Source organism: Colias philodice, chromosome 11 (genome assembly GCF_061535455.1).
Source record: "Colias philodice isolate Cphi_HAF_F1 chromosome 11, ilColPhil1 Martin Lab GWU primary, whole genome shotgun sequence".
Taxonomy (NCBI): Eukaryota; Metazoa; Arthropoda; class Insecta; order Lepidoptera; family Pieridae; genus Colias; species Colias philodice.
The window spans coordinates 8514567-8526960 of NC_143096.1; the positions used below are offsets into that span (position 1 = coordinate 8514567).

At 31.1% G+C, this 12394-nt stretch overlaps 1 pseudogene across 1 annotated transcript; it reads left to right on the plus strand.

Moving 5' to 3' along the window:
• The first annotated feature begins 6244 nt into the window (after positions 1-6244).
• Positions 6245-12031, plus strand: LOC149484757 (cytochrome P450 4C1-like; annotated as a pseudogene). Its single transcript, XR_016316301.1, has 10 exons — positions 6245-6460; positions 8290-8379; positions 8891-9001; positions 9088-9273; positions 9596-9792; positions 9910-9976; positions 10174-10375; positions 10532-10683; positions 10938-11119; positions 11342-12031. The product of XR_016316301.1 is annotated as a cytochrome P450 4C1-like (transcript).
• Positions 12032-12394: the final 363 nt, after the last annotated feature.

Below are 12394 nucleotides of genomic sequence, written 5' to 3' on the forward strand. Positions count from 1 at the left end.
AATGATGTTTCAGTATTACATCCATAATCCCGGGGTCTGTCGTAACTGAAATAAATTATTTTTATAAAAAAATATTTTGATCTAAACCCATTTCAAGAATATTTGAATAGTGGGTTTATTGGTTTTCTGTAAATACTATTTCAATTAATGTTCTTATTAATTTTCTAGCCTAAAGAGCAACTCTAAACACGTTTTGAGATTTACTTAGGTACTGATTAACGCAATTAGTGAGGAAAACTTGAACTTGAACCCATGAATAGAGTGAATTTTATTTTTTACTAGTATTATTTTATGGTAGGCGAAAAATTGCGATTGAAAGAAAAGCTTTGAATTTTCACCTTCATAGAGCAATTTTGCTTAACAATATTAATAATTATCAGTATTATTTAACTGTCCTGAGGTCGGCAAATCAAATAATTTAAAGACGTGCATTCAACGAACCAAAATTAAGCTTCTAGCATATATAATGTATGTTTGAAAAGCATTTTCTCTATAAACGAACGGCAAAATGCCGCTCTATCTATTGAAGAAACCGCATCAGTTGCGTTGCTTGAACAATCTAAGGCCCTTCTCTCATGGAGCTACTCAAAAAGAGCTAGTCACAAACTCAAATTACTAACGAGTTGCCTGAGTGTCACAGCCCATACATGTTCTATGGAGATTCGCACACGACGCGACTAGTTACTAACTGGTGAGTAACGCGTTAGCAACAAATCACGCGCGAGTCGCGACGCGTCGTGTCGGTCTCCACGCTACTGGTTTCCCGAGTTTCTTTGTTTTTTATGATAAAAATGAACGAGCAAACATTGACAAGTGACTGAAACCTTATAACTTGAGTAGCGTTGTATGCGAGATACAATTTGTAACTGGTTTGTAATCGTAATTACTGATTAGTTCAGTCATTTTTGAGTAGCTCCATGAGCGAAGGGCCTAAGCGTACATACTACATAGTGACGGATAGGCTGTAGAAAGCGACTTTGCTTTATAAGTATACTATTTATAAGTACTATGTAGTACATTTGATCAATTAAATATTATTACCTATATATAGTAATGGTCCAAGCCATGCTCTCAGTATACCGCCGTTTTCTGAACACTCGGTACTCACTTCTGCTAGCGATTTCATAATACCTTTAACATAGACGAATTCAAAATAAAATTTAAACACACAATTTCATGTTTTACAAGAAGAGAAGGACTAAAGCGAGATTGATGAAATAAAGCAGAATATTATGATAAAATAAACCGGTAAACTAAAACTCGGTATAATATGATATCGACTCGAAATCAAAGGAATAGCAGTTTCCACAAGGTAGAGTGTTAAGACTACAAGGAGCTCCACCAGATCAATGAAGGATTATAGAAGTTGGGCGCAAAAAATAATGTTGAGAAAAAAAACACATGAGCACTTTGATTCTAAAAATTGAAAAGGTTAAAAATTTCAACCACACAAACTGCGGAATAAATAAGCCAAAATTTAGTAAGGAAAACTATGAATAATATAATAATATTTTCTTATATTCATAATACAATTTTCATAAACTGTATTTACAAATTTTAAATTAAGCTTTGAAAAAAATTTGAATTAAGTATATATTATAAATTTATATTATTAGCTAAGCTCTTAAAAATCAGTTTTTTTCTATTGAAATTTATGTAAAATAATTAATATTGTGCTTCTGTGTGTATGAGGATAAAATTTACAAACTGTAGACGCAATGTACCAGTTATTGTTATTCGTATATTTTAAAACCATTAATATAATTTATGTAAGAAAATTGTCAATATAATACCATGAACACTTACTTTCAGTATCCCCAGAAAAATGATGGGCGACGCCTATTAAAGGTAAATTCTTTTTCGAAGAATATATCCGCGATGCAACAACATATCTACGGATGTGTCTCTTCCCCAGAAAGAGAAAAATTATAACAAATATACAATAAACCCACAAATACATTGTAAAAGTCTATACGTGCGTTAGGTACAAAATTTTAACACTGAACTGTAATCAACCTATTTAAGGTGCTGATATAATGTTCTTTACAATAATAAAATAATTAAATTAATTTTTTGTATAATAATAACCACGTCATATAAAAATATGACGTGGTAATAAGGGTTATAGTACTAGCGTTCCGCCCTGGCTTCGCCCGTGGTACATATTTACATTTTCTCTCCATAAGAACCATACTCGTACCTTCAAGGAATGTAATAAAAAAAGATTAAACGAAATCGGTTCAGCCATTCTCGCTTAGAAATACATTTGGCGATTCATTTTTATTATAGATAAGATATGGTGGTATGTGGGGAGGTATCCTTTTCTTATAGGTCTGCAGGATTGCAATTTGGAGCGGGGATTTAGTCCATCGTCCGGAGAGATGTGGTGGCGTGAGACGTGTTCCGCTCACGCCGCCCCATGAGGTTAGAGCTGGTTGGCTCACAATTTGTTTTGGCCCGGCGACGGGCAGCCGCTGACGGGGTCACGGAAGAATTCTACCATACCCGTGGCCCCGTCGTTGATGCGGCTTGACGGAACACAGTGGGGTTTTGGTCGGTAGGAATCCGACATAACCCACGGCCCCTTCCCCGGAGGCCGTGGGTATCTATGCAAGATTTCCCCACTTAAAAAAAAAAAAAAAAAAAAAAAAAAAAAGGATTGCAATTTGCATATTTACCTTTTAAGAATAACATACAAACCAAACGGTGACAACATGCAAATTGGAAAGCTATTTTGTCAAAAAATAACTATCAGCTGACTAATCTATTAATGCACAACCCAATCAATATTTTCAAAATTAATAACATTTTCTTATTGACGACAGAAGAATTTTTAAACATTAGATAAGTTCGTATTGAAAAAACTTAGGAAATAGTTGTTCAAATTGATAATTTAGAAAATGAACTTTTATAGGTATCCTAACGTATAGTAATATATTATAGGTATGTATGTGATCTTTACATACCTCTTTGCAAAATACTACCTATATAGATATTACGAAAATGCTACTTTTTAGCAAATAAATAGAGACGAGAGAGAGCAAATAAATAGAGAGAAGAGAGTTCTTATGGAGAGAAAATGTAAGACTTTGGTAATCATAGGAATTTACGATTGGTTTTAACAATCATTGTATTAAAGATAAAATAAAGCTTAAGTAATGCATTCCTCAATTATAATAATTATTATGTACAATGTATGTGTTGATTGTGCATTTGTGATGAGAAAAATAAATTTAATTTAAATTATGGCACTTTAATAATTAATCCTAGAAGATTAATTACCTATTACATACATTGCATAGGTCAGGTATTGAAGTAATACTGATTTGTAATGTAATATGATTACATTGTAATATTGTGTAGGGCTTATAGCAGATAAATCATTATAATAATTGTTGTGGTAGTACGTAGGTACGATTTATCATGTATTTTTTTTTTATAACAATGATAGCAAGAAAATAAAAATAAAAATTAAGAACACACCCGACCTCATTTTATGATCGCGTAGGATTTGATTTTTTTTTCAAAATGTTTGATTTTTTACTAGTTAAGCCCCTTTAATTTGATACCTATATGGAGGGAGTTGTGCAAAAATATTTAATCCGCCATTTTGTACCGTCGGCTTTCTTTTACAAATGTTTATTGAACATATCTAAGAACTCTACTCACTACTTCAATTTCCAAATAAAAAAAAACAAATAAAATTAGTTTATATGTTCGTGTGCCACACACATTATATATGTAAATAACGAACTTATAGCATCACTGGGATATAAAATCATTGCGCTCGTAAGATTATGTAGTTTTCAGCAGAACCACTTTTTTTGTAAAATTTAAATAAATTTAATAAATTAAAAAATAAAAAGTGTTTAAGAATTAAAAAGTTCAAACAAGATAATAGTGAAAAACATCTGGTTACAATGTAGAGCGTTCCTTATAGGCAAATATACCTACTTTGCGCGTACAGGTAAAAATAATGTTTTGAGTTTTTTTTTTAGGCCTTTTTTAAGAATTGTGAACGTCATAATGGTATTTTGTTTGTACTTCGTGTGATCTTCGTAATTCTCTTGTCTAATTGCATCAATTATTTTGAGACTTGGAGTATAAAGTAATAAAATAGCATAATTTAGTTTAAATTAATTAGATTAAAATTTTTATTTCATATAAATTCAGATGCATACAATATATTTCGTTACTAAGGAGCTTAAAAAATGTTTATTTCATATCGTTATTCAATGCCCGAGTTAATATTTTTTCAAGATAAGATCTGAATTTCTTATGCGCTAAGCTAGTCGTTATTCTTTTATAAAGCGTTTTTATATCTTTCATCTTCTAAATTGATATAATTATAATTTTAAACGTCATTCATTTCATAATAATCTTATATATAAAAATGAATCGCAAAATGTGTTGGTAAGCGCATAACTCGAGAACGGCTGAACCGATTTCGATAATTCTTTTTTTATTATATTTCTTGAAGTACGAGGATGGTTCTTATGTAGAGAAAACGTAAACATGTACCACGGGCGAAGCCGGGGCGGACTGCTAGTATACTATAGATATAAGTACAAGAGAACAGCGACATAGTTTTCTTATATAAGACATAAAGCCTTCCCCCAGCTAATTGGTTAATTAATGGTAATTAACATTGTTTTTCCAGTAGGTATGTGCCTACTTTTAGACAAGTTTGAATTTTATTGAATTCGTAGCTTAAACATATATAAATTAATTATTATTAAATACATATAAATCTGTTTTAACAAAAATTTAAAAGCGCCTTCAATTTGTCAAAACTATAGACCAAATTTAATTGGTACCAACTTCCAATAAATGAAGAGTTCCATCTATGTTATCAGGATTCCGGAGGATATTTCAATAAAAAAAAATAATTTTCGAAAGCGGTCCAGGTGTCGGTGCATATAAAAAAAGATTCTGACGAATTGATAATCTCCTCCTTTTTTTGAAGTCTCTATAAAATATTAAGATAGTCATTGAAAGCAGCCTTTTGGCAAATAACAAGACGTTTTAATGCCTGTTTTTTATTATATTATTATTATTATATTATAATGCTTGCCTCCCTTCCACCCGTGAACAGATTTGCACGCCTCATAAGCGAAGCGTTGAGGTGGGTACTACTGTCACTTCGCGCAAAACATCTGATTTTTCAAACTTAAAATGTCTTTATGTATCATACATTGCACTTGTAAGATAATACATACACACACATATTAAGAAAAAACACTATTTTTAACGTTCATGATATTTTTGATGTCATTTTTGTTATTTAAACTAGTTAAAAAACAGTTTCAAAAAGTTCTGTCTTGGACGTCCGTGTGTCTGTATGTGCGGATCCTTTTTCTTGTTAACACGATAGCGACCGAAATACTTTACTAATCGAGTCTTTTTTTTCTCTTACGCTTGAGTATGCTCAGGAATAGAACCCTTTCATTTTTCAGGGTCTGATTTGATGTGGTTTAATTGTTATTAAATAAACAAAAATAATAATTAATAAATATTTATTTAAAAAAATTATGAGGCGCGCACTTTTGGATTTTCCAAATTTATTTTTATATACACGCGAAGTAAAATCTAAAAAATTAAAAATAATAACTTAAAATCCTTTTATCTGTTTTTGAGTGGTGTAACAAAAACTTTACTTTATCTCTATAAAAACGAATCTTCATACTCTTTGTTGATTATAATCATCTTTAATTATTTCAATTTAAAATTATCTTTACATTGCTAACACTAAAGTCACCGACGGTAAATTATTCTGAATTTGAAAGATGCGTTAACATTTTCTCGGGATATCTTAAAACCTTGTTCTATTATTTTCCTTAAGGGCATGTCTGTATGAAACTAATTGAAATTAAAAATTAATAGCTCCTAAATAACAATTATTATAAGATATTATTCTACTATATTACTCGGTCAGTAAAAGTAAAAAAAAATAGAAAGATTACAACCGTAGAAAGCGTTACGAAGCTTTAACGGTACTTAATACTATGTTTCGAAAAAAAAACTACCAACTTTTTAGACCTATGACTAACCTGCTTATGGGTGTGAACTTTCCTTAAAATTGGTTCAGTCATATTTACGAAATATAATGACTTGAAAATGTATATCACAATTCAGCGCACACGCTCTAACCGATTCTTCGGACGTGATACATTTTCAGTATTTTGTCGAAACTTTTGCATAATGTATATAAAACAGTCAATTAAAAGGTCTGTTACGTCTCATGCGGATATATATAGCTGTAAGATTAGCTTGCAATCATTTGAACTAGTTACCCATATTGTTAACATGTTGTGGCTTTATATTTTGATCTTAATGATGTGGTATGGTGTGTTCCGTTATAAGCGTCGAAGGATCTACGAAATGGTTTCACATGTAGAGGCACCGCGCGATGATCTACCGTTTTTCGGTGTTTCGTTGTCATTGCTTGGCTCTAGTGAAGGTATTTTTCTATTATATTATCTTCTTATATATAAAAATGAATCGCAAAATGTGTTCGTAAGCGCATAACTCGAGAACGGCTGAACCGATTTCTATAATTCTTTTTTTATTATATTCCTTGAATTACGAGGATGGTTCTTATGTAGAGAAAATGTAAAGATGTACCACGGGCGAAGCCGGGGCGGACCGCTAGTACTTAATAAATCTATATTGATAAAGTAGTTCAAGTACTATAGGTGCAAACTCATCATTATACATTATTTCTAATAAATAAAAAATAATATAGGTAATAAACAATACAAATTAATTTAACAATATTTTCAAATCGTGAAATTTTTCAGAAATGAAATATAATAATCATTCATCACACTTTTAAAGGGAAGACGAAACAGAACATGATTAATGCCCTTGTTCAAATATTGGTTGTTATTCGATGTAGGTACAATAATGTTATATTAAATATTTCAATAAATAAATTCTTCGAGTCCCATAGCTAGTTAATCATCATAAGACCCTCATTAAAAAATGCAGCTTCTAGGACTTAGCATATTAATAAAATTTTCTTAGCTTAAATATTTACAAAGATCTTGTGCTCAATATGAAAAGGTGTATTTCTTAGAAGGCTATTTATTTCTAATTTCATAAAATATTCCTTAGAAATGCCTCGATAAATCAGACTTTCCATTGAAACAAAATCACAGCTATACATTGAGTTACCATGTACTACGTACTAGAGAGGGCATCTATACTAAACTATTTCTAACACGAGTTAGAGTCAATCGTCTCAAGCCATTTTTTTTTTTGTTACATTGATTACATTTTTCATATTTCTTAAGAAGATAAACAATATTTACATTGATTGGTTTTAATTTATAAGTAATAAAAGGCAGAATATCTACAAAGTGTCTAGTCACTAGCCGGCCCGCGCCGCCGCGCTTGATACACAGCAGATATTATATGATTTTGTTCGTGGTGTCCTCTCTATAATAATACCTCACCACTGGATGGATCGGGATGAAATTTGGCAAACAGGTATGACCAGAGGTATGGTCGTAGGCTTCCGCTTAACATGATTTTGATTAATTGTACCACCAAAGGGATAAAACAAGGGACGAAAGTTTGTACCATGAAAATTTTTCTTTTCCACGCAGGTGAAGCTGCGAGTAAAAGCTTATCTCAAAATGAAAAAAAAACACGAATATAAATGCGAACGTTCTTGCATCGAGGTAGGGTAGAAGCGGGTGCGATATGTTAATAAAAATTCATTTTGTAACTGCTCCCGAATCTCAACTGCTGTGAGATAAAACAAACTTTTACGAATCAAATTATAATAGCTGTTTAACAACATGAAGTTAAATTTCTGCTACTCTACATTTTACATAGATGCATGACAATGAAAGGAGAATTATTAAGGCTTTCATCGACATTTCTAAAAATATATGGAAATAACCCAAAAAGTCGCTTGAAAAAATGTAGAGCTCTGTAAAATAGGATAGTACATATTAATTTAGGACTAGTAGTCGCATTTTTATTTACATAATTCTATAATGGTCTCATAAAAACTTCTGTAAATTAAAACTAACATACTTTATAAGCAGTATTTTTATTATTTATAAGCAGTTTTAGTATTATTGACATGATATAACCGTATCGTACATACCTACATAAAAAAATAAACCGGCCGAATAGATAACCTCCTCCTTTTTTTGAAGTCGGTAAAAAACGAATATAACTATAATTTTAAACCTATGATGACATGGTCGGTAATGTAGTCGAGTAATCTTAAGTAATATAATAATTTTTAAAACATGTACATAATGTGCTTTTCAGGTATCATGAAGAAACTCGTAGAATACAGCTCGATGACAACAAACGCAAGTGGTGTCGCAAAAGCTTGGCTTGGACCGTTTTTATTTTTCAGTAAGTAGTTTCGTTTTTATTTTTCGTAGTTCTTTTTTTACAGAAACAATAAGGTTTACAAACATAAGTCTATAGTTGTGAATTTAATAACCACCATATTAAGTATCTAATGATAGTCAATATTTACGTACTGTATTATTTTATTTGAATTTAGCCAACCGTTTCACACGTAACTAAAAAACCTTTAAAGCATAAAAATATAATATACTTACGCAATTAAATAAGTGCATGCTTAGGTTTTATGTACGCAAAAAAATGAGCAGGAAAATAAGTAAAATAATTGTTTACTTCCATTAGATGCCCATTGTTCTTAGACCAATCTTCACTGTGAGTTCATAAAATTAAAATTTACGTTTGCTTTTAATTATTCACGTCATTCATCGACGCATGCGTTGGTATTTTTTATGCAATAATTTTGTAGAATTAAAATGTACGTTATTATTAATTACACCTTAGTACCTCGAACCTCGTAATCGAATTGGCATATTAGTTTTCTATCATGTATTTTCAGTGATTACTGACCCAGCTTCTATAGAAGTCGTTATGAAGAATTATCTAGAAAAACATAGTTTACATCGTTTTTTGAGATTTATATTTGGAAATTCATTAATATTTGCACCCGGTAAGTTTAAAAACGGTTATACTTAGAATCGGTTTTTTTCTCAGAAATAGTTAGATATTATTACGTAAATATATTGTACATTTCAGTCGCTATATGGAAACCGAGACGTAAGATTGCAGTGCCAGCATTCAGCCCAAAGATTATATCAAGCTTTGTGAATGTTTTTGCTGAGCAAAGTTTCAAGTTAGCTGAGTTACTAAAACCAATGGCAGGGACGGGCAAATTTCAAATATGGCCTCATATCAATGCTTACAATCTGGACTCAGTAATGGGTAATTTGATATTATACCGTATCTATACATATAATCAAAATGGAATCGCCAAATGTATTGCTAGGCGCAAATCTCGGGAACAGCAGAACCGATTACGTTTCTTTTAGTTTCTTATCTTTTTCTTTCGAATTCTTTTATAATATTCCTTAAAATACGAGGATGCTTCCTATGGAGGAGAAGATAAATATACTGTCGAAACCGGTGCGCTCCGCTAGTTTCAAATAAAATTACATAATGACGGATATTATTTATACTCCAAAATCAATAGTCATATCAAAAAGCCTGAAATTAAAAGTTATGTAATCGATAAAATAATTTCCAGAAACTGCAATGGGTGTTTCTTTAAATGCTCAAGAAAATAACAACAATCCTATTTTAATAGCAATCAATGATGCATTCAAATACACATGTGAACGAATATTTCATCCGTGGCTCCAACCAGACTGGTTGTATAAATTGTTTCCACAATACAAGAAATTGAAAAATGCCACAGATATAATACATAACTTTACTGATGAGGTATATCTTATTTCGATATTTTTGTAACTTTGCTTGTAAAATCTTATAAAATATAGAAAATAATTAACATATTTAGATACTGGTTAATACCTACCTACCTATTTACATATTTTTAAGGTCATTGCGAAGAAAAAGCAAAAACTCAAGGAGTTGGACAAGGGGAAAACGAGCGAAAAGCAAACAGGTAAAATATTTCTACTATTAATTATTGGCTTCAAATATTTAAGCAGGTTCTTAATTACGCTATATTTTAATGAATTACCTCATAGTTTATGGTCGGTTTTCATTTGTTAAAAATTATGATTAGCTATCTTGTCGTGTATTAGGACTAGGGATACTTAGGGAGTAGCAGCGATTTTGACACATCCTCTACATTTCTAGATTACCTCCTGGATAAAAATATTACCTTCCTCGATCTTTTAATATCCCAATCGGGGGGTATGAATGGTTACACAAATCTGGAGTTACGGGAGGAAGTATTTACCTTTCTGGTAGCAGCTACAGACACTTCTGCAGTCACAATGGGTTTCGCTCTCAAACTCCTGGGGAAATATCCTGAAGTCCAACAGAAAGTATATGAGGAGTATGTATGTTTTGGATTCTTAAAACGTGTAATATATTTTTATGTAATTTATCAAAACAACAAAGAAGATTACACTAACATTAATTTTGAAATTGACATGGTATGTTATTTAATAAATGTAATTAGCAGTTGAAAAGCAATTTAAATTATTTCTAGACTTCACGCAGTGTTTGGAGATTCAGAGCGTCTTTTAGAAAGAGATGATCTACCAAAGCTTCAATATTTAGAAAGAGTTATAAAGGAAACTCTAAGACTGTATCCTTCAGTACCTATCATCATTCGAACTACAACTGAAGATTCTCCTTTGAGTAAGCAATAACTATTATATATTTACAAAAATTTTAAAGTCTGAACTGTAAAAGTGATAAGCTTGATTAACTCCATACTGAATATAACTTGCAGGAAGAAGAACCTGTGGTATTAGTGTGTCTTAAAATTTTAATCCTTTAAAATGTATATTCCATGTGTTTCTTAAAGCAAAGAGATTTTATTTATTTATTACATTCATCTCCTGTGAAAGAAAATCAGTCAATAACATAATATTTATTGTACTTTTTTTCAGATGATGATATTATTTTTCCAAAGGGGGCAGGAGTAGCTCTTAGTATATATGGTGTCCATAGGAATCCCAAAGTTTGGGGTCAAGATGCTGACTGTTTTAACCCAGATTTTTACCGGAGCGAATAAAAGGAATGCATCCTTGCTCGTTTATACCGTTTAGTCATGGACCTCGAAATTGTTTAGGTGAGAAACTTTTACTGTATTTATTTCTACTATATTTTACTTTATAAATACTGCTCCTCTTGTTGTGACTTTATTTTTATCTGCTGCTGCGTTTTTTTCTTTAGTAAAGGCTCTATAAAGACATAAAGTCTAATCCGATGTCCAATATTGAAACTAATAAAATAGTCTAAGGTATTTTTCTGATATTCTCCCTTATGATACTATAAATTTTACCCTTTTCAGGGTATCAATACGCTATGACATCAATTAAGACAGCATTATCAGCTATCCTAAGACGATACAAAGTCATAGATGAGCCAGAGAAGAGTCCTGCACCAAATATAAGAGTCAAATTAGATATTATGATGAAGGCAGTCGACGGATACGAAGTGGCTTTAGAACTACGATGAATATTATCGAAAGATTATAAATAAATATAGGAAAAAAAATAAAAAAGCAAAAATGACCGGTAAAAAATTGTAAAAAACTATGAATTAATTTAACCCGGAAAAAATCTCCATGTAGGTACATGTAGTATAAAAAAATTATTAAAAAAATGTGTTTCAATCTTTCCTTGCACCCTAGGTACCAATATAGGTATTTGTTTTTATATAGCTCTTCCATAAAAAATATTATAAATGCGAAAGTAACTCTGTCTCTCTGTCTGTTACTCAATCACGCCTTAACCACTAAACCAATTTGCATGAAATTTGGTATAGAAATATTTTGATACCCGAGTAAGGACATAGGCTACTTTTTACCCCGGGAAATAGGATAGATTTTATCCCGGGAATCCCACGGGAACGGGAACTAAGCGGGTTTTTCTTTGACTGCGCGGGCGAAGCTGCGAGCGGATAGCTAGTTAAATATAAATTAAATAAAATGTGAATTACGGGTTTTTATCTCACAGTTAATGTAGTATTGAAAGAAATAAAATTTATCAATAAGAGAGTTTGAATTTTTTTTCATCCTTGAATTTCCAACATATCCATTATAACACGAATGTTTCTGATATATCAAACATAATGATTAAAATATTCATCACAAAAGTTTATATTAATTACAATTACCTACCTACAGTTCAGGACATTGTTTAAAAAACGAAAAATCTATTAATTTTCACACATGCATCATGCGATACCATCTAAACATTTCAAATAAAAATATAACATTAACAATTTAACAGAAAATTATACTTTAATAAAAACAACACAAACTCTTGTAACTTCGTTCACACCTGTGGTTCACACAAAATTTTTATTTAAATATAATGACAAGTGCAACAAATAATCCGCA